The sequence below is a fragment of the Octopus bimaculoides genome, chromosome 9, assembly GCF_001194135.2.
Source record: "Octopus bimaculoides isolate UCB-OBI-ISO-001 chromosome 9, ASM119413v2, whole genome shotgun sequence".
Lineage (NCBI taxonomy): Eukaryota > Metazoa > Mollusca > Cephalopoda > Octopoda > Octopodidae > Octopus > Octopus bimaculoides.
This window is the reverse complement of record NC_068989.1, coordinates 67,314,881-67,320,328: the sequence shown is the minus strand read 5'-3', so window position 1 is coordinate 67,320,328 and position 5,448 is coordinate 67,314,881. Positions and strand designations below refer to the sequence as shown.

The 5,448-nt window shown below is 34.1% G+C and overlaps 1 protein-coding gene across 1 annotated transcript in view; it reads right to left on the bottom strand.

Annotated features, from left to right (window-relative positions):
* Positions 1–5,190, bottom strand: part of LOC106883044 (probable ubiquitin carboxyl-terminal hydrolase FAF-X) — a gene marked incomplete at its 3' end in the record, with an annotated part of 154,147 nt that extends 148,957 nt beyond the window's left edge. Inside the window, exon 1 of the mRNA XM_052970921.1 lies at positions 5,022–5,190. The remainder of the gene's footprint in view (positions 1–5,021) is intronic.
* Positions 5,191–5,448: the final 258 nt, after the last annotated feature.

Here is a 5,448-nt window from a genome sequence, read left to right as displayed (position 1 = left end):
ATATATATATATATATAGATAGATAAAATAGAAATTATCATATAATTTATAAAAATACTAAACAAGATTCATTTGAAAGCACGTCATTTCTTGGAAAATGCTCCAAGTTCTAAAACAGTTAAATGTGACAGACGAGAGAAAGAATCTGGTACGAAAATGAAATTGCGGAGCAGCAGGGGTAAAAAGTTATAATTTCATAACATTAGTCATTCAAACAACGAGCAAGCCTTGTTATAAATATGGTAATTTTGAAGGTATTATAACATAAAATATATAAGTATATCTATGTAACTCAAACACTGTCCTAATTCGAGGAAAATATATTTGAATGAAATCGGGTTATCAGTTAGTGCTACGGATATTACAACACAATACATTAATAAAGATAACGTATCAACCACCACCCATTCCCTTCACTAGGCACAAAGCTAGTGCCTGAGGATTAGGGGAGTGGTTCATGAAAATCTACCCCAATATATAACTGGTATGTAAATTCATCTACGACAGGGATAAAAGTCAAGCAAGAGATGGATTTCGACTGGAAAAAAAATCATTAGCAAGCACTGCCCTTGCAATTAGAATAATGTAACAAACAAACGAGTGGGGGGGGGGGCTTAACATAGCTAACTGAGATAACCATTCTCTTTAATAGATAGATAGATAATCATATAAGAAAATCGAATTGAACCAATCGTAGTCAAGTCGAGCGAATGATATGTAGTAGTAAAGCTAAGAGAGACGTTTGAAAGGATTTGAAGCATCGAGCTAGTTCACGGCTGATTACCAACAACTGGAATTGTTTAGACTGATTGTTATAATGTACAAACTACATGGAGTTGGTATTTAGTAGTCGAGTAAATGCTAGTTGTTCTCTCTCTCTCTTTCTCCTCTCTCTTGAAATGAGAAACATGACATCATGGTAGCTAGCGCCACCTCATTGGTGAAGTACACACACACAACACAGTCGTCTATGGACCGGACTCTCTCACTCTCGCTTTCTCTCAACAGGACAAGACTAGGAAATATATAAGCTAGTTGTGAAAATGAAACTAAACCGCTTCATAAAAACATGAGGAATTGGTTATTAAAATAGAAACGGGGAAATTATACGGTCAAACACATTGCCGTAGTAACCTAGTAAATGGGATGGCATTGAAATATAATTGAATCATTCAACATACCACACCTTCAGTTAAAAGTCATGTCAAAAATTAACTGCAGTACAACAGGGACATAAAATTAGAATAAACAAATATTATTCGAGGTTAACTTTGCATTTTATCCTTTCGGGGTGGTACCAGTCCGATACATGGGTCGATCCTATCGACTAACCCCCATCCCTCAACACTGCTGGCCTGATACCAAAATTAGAAAGAATTATTATTAGTAGTACTATGGCGACCCCTGTGCAGTAAGAATCTCCTGGCGAGCTTCTCAAACACTATTCGATTCACATTTAAAGCTATTTCACTGACCTCAGGTGTGTACAAAAGTCACAGACCATCTTATTTCCTATCAACCCAACACTGTATGCCTCCTTCATAATAATAATAATAATAATAATAATAATAGACGCAGTGTTATTATAAAGAATCTAATTTATAGTTACGTCACTCAATAAATATCCTTGGGAAATGTATTAAAGGCACAACTTCTCGTCTGCTCAGGAGCTGACAATGGCTTTCTTTTTATTTTAGTTTTTCCTTATTTTTTATGTAACAAATCCACCGCAATTACCATCATCATCATGTGACACTCCTGTTCAAATAGATTATACGAAACAAACTCCGCTAATATATTCATGCCTAACAGCAGCGAACTGCGCGAGTTAACAGATGTACAGCATATAAGAAAACGATCGAGTCAAGGATTTTAAAATATGGTTTTTTAAATTAATAGAAAAACAATACACAATTAACCTAAATTGAGCCGTTTTACCATCAAAAAGTATATACATATATATAATATATATATTATATGTATACACACACACACTAATTATTTAGAGGAAGGAGGGATTCTCTGCGTATGTGCCGAAAAGAAATGTTTAATGTTGCTTATTTCATAATGAAACCCATCCAGTCACAAACTGACAAAGGGAGAGAATGATGTATGTAGGTTATACATTCATAAATGTACACATTGGACGTGTGTATATCTACATATACACGCAACATTACATATATATATATATATATATGTGTGTGTGTGTGTGTGTGCGTGCGTGCGCACAGTCAAGGCATTGTTATGTCAGTACCCACCCCACCTTTACCTGGATTTATTATATAGGATGGTGCGAGATAAATAAAGCTATTTGCCCGAACACCCAACCTTAAACAAAAAGAAAAAAAAAATTACATCGCTTTGTGACCTACAACATATTTCTTGAGAGACAGACACTTATGAAACAGAAAAATGAAAACAATTATCACATTGAATACTAAACAATAAAATTTTACGTTCAATATAATGAAATCAGTTTACGAATCGATATTATTCAATCACCTGTCCGGTTAAAAAAAAAAAAGGAAGAAATGAGTAGCAACATTTTAATAGCGAAGAGATGCAGAGATTGTTGGGATAAACCACCTCCCTAAAGAACCGTTTGATGATTTAATAAATACAAGACATCAGTCGGAATTAATAGATGAAGAAATCAGAAAGTTATCTTAATCGAAGAATTATTCCACCAATGGGAATCATATAAAAACCGTATCGTGACAATTATAGCGTAATATATACTAACTAATATGCGCATAGTGATAGTAGTTTGTAGATTACAGGAAATTATACATACGAAGTCACACACATATACACAGATAGATACACATACATACATACAGTTGTATATACACACACACACATACGTGTCTATGAGCGATAGGGGGAAACAAAATATACTTTGTCGGACTAACGATTGGATTATAAATATATAGTCTAAATACTAAGTCTATTACACTTTATATCTAAAACGCATAACACAGACGTCTGTCTGTTATAGATATTTACAAGACGTTTACTCTTTTTTATATCTCTTTGAAATAATAAGGAATGACATTTTACATGAAAACATTCCGCGATCATCATATACTGATGTGTACAGTTTCTGCTGCCATTATACAACAAACTGCTGTATAATGGTAGTAGAAATCAGATTTTGAAATGCCCAAGCCTTTCAAACAAACAAAAAAAAGCAACTGTCGACATTATGTAATATTTTCGCTGACCAAGTCACAGGGGAATATATTTCAAAATAGTTTGGTATATAACCAAGCTTTGTGTGCGTAGATATACATATATAAACACATCAACTAATCCACTATTATATTACAGGTACCATTTAATTAAACTCAGTAGATGAAAGGCAATGTCAGCTCTAATTTCCGACTTTTTGCATAAAGTCATAGATTTGTAGAGCAAAGGCACAGCTGATGCAGTCAATCTGACTTGCTGGTTTATTATTAGACAATGTCGACCTGGGCGGGATTTGAACTCGCAATGTAAAGGGAAGTAACTAAACACAGCAACAAGACATTTCGTCCAGCATTCTACTGATTGTGCCAATAATTAATAAGTCGCAGACTGGATTTGCTGAGATTATTCAACACCAGCAGTAACCACTGCTAAACCATCACACAACCGCATAGATAAAGTTTTCAAAGAGACAGACATGACACCTCCGACCAACAATAGAGAAACCGGAAGTTATGACAGTCATGCTTTTCCCCTAACAGCAGAGGCCGTTACATAGCAATATTGTTGGGGATTTTTGCTAAAGTAAAAACCAATAATATTATTAAAAAAAAAAAAAAAACGTAGGCTTTATTTAAATGATTCTCCGGTTTTTAGTAAGTGCCCCCACCACGCATACACCCAATGAAGTTGAGAGTGAAAAGTTAAAGTCAGTCATAGCGAGGCTTCTAAAACGTGAAACGACAAAATAAATGAACTTCATATAAAGAGACCAGAGACGATAATTAAAAGGATAAGGAAGGAGAAGGGGAGGAAAAAAAAAAGAAGCTCAATGTTACAGATGAGAAATCAATAAAATAGTTGCATTGTGGTACGAAAGCCGGTTTTGAAGCATAAATTTATCTTCAATGTTAAGTCTATGACTGAACATTACACACACACGTACATTTATTATACAGATTAGATACAACCCTAATAGCATATATTATATCGATTACACGAGAGAGGTCTGGAAAATATGCATTATTTCATTGCGAATTCACCCACCACCATTCCATAATGTATGTGTGATGAGATCAATCATTACCCACACAAATACATTTTATATATATATATATATATATATATAATGTAACACTTTCACACAAAACTTGCAACCGGCAATCATCACGCCACCTCGTTCACGCTTTCAATTATTAACACCCATTATATTATATATATCACACTGTATGGAGTGAATAAACCTTTTATTATCATTACATGCACAGAAAAAAGGGAATAACCAAACAATATAATTTATCTTTTTAAGCAACTCCTTGTAATTGAAGACGCAGATATTAGTCGCTTCATTGTAGTAAAAGATCTCTCAGCAGTTAAATAATAATTTCCTCTACAGAAATCTGTCGGCATATTTTTCTCATCGATGTTTAATTTTCAAATATTATAGAAAATATTTTTTCTGTTTAAATTATAATAATAATTTTTATGTTAAAAAAAGAAAAGAAAACCAAAACAGTTAAAAAAAAAAGCAGATGCATAGTTTCAGGATGGTGGCTACAAAATGAGGGTTCTATTTTATTTTGTCAGTAATTGCTAAAATGATCCCCGACTTAATAACATTCGGCACGTATGTAAAGAAAAAGAAAGAGACAAATAGAGAGAAAGAAGGGGAGATAGAGAAAGAGACAGGGAACGAAAGAAGGAGAGAGGGGGGAGATAGGGAAAGAGACAGGGAACGAAAGAAAGAGAGAATAAAAACGAAAAACAAACAAAAGCTATTGAATAAAAAAAAAAACATGACCAGAAGTTATGAAAAGGAAATGGCTCACAGAAATTGAAATGTCTTCGATGCTTGGCTGAAAGGTACTCCTGTTAATCCACGCGATTGCTGATGCAAAAGGAAAATTGAAGGAAAGAAACATCGAAGAAAGGGGGCGGCCTCTAAAAATATCAAAGCTTCAATACTGAACTGGGGAAACTCCAATATGGCCGCTATATCTGAGCAAGAGAGGGAGAGAAAGAGTGAGAGGGTGTGAGTGTGCGTGCGTGTTTATGTATGTGTGTTCGTGTGAATGTGTAAGTGTATGTCTGTAGTCATGTGTGTGTGTGTATGGATGCGTAATCATGTGTATGTTATGTACCTTCTCTTTAAAACAAGAGACACATACACAAGGTATTATTATTATTATTATTTAAAACAGATAAAACACATTCATACATGTGTATATACATGTATATATCAATGTATGTTTCATA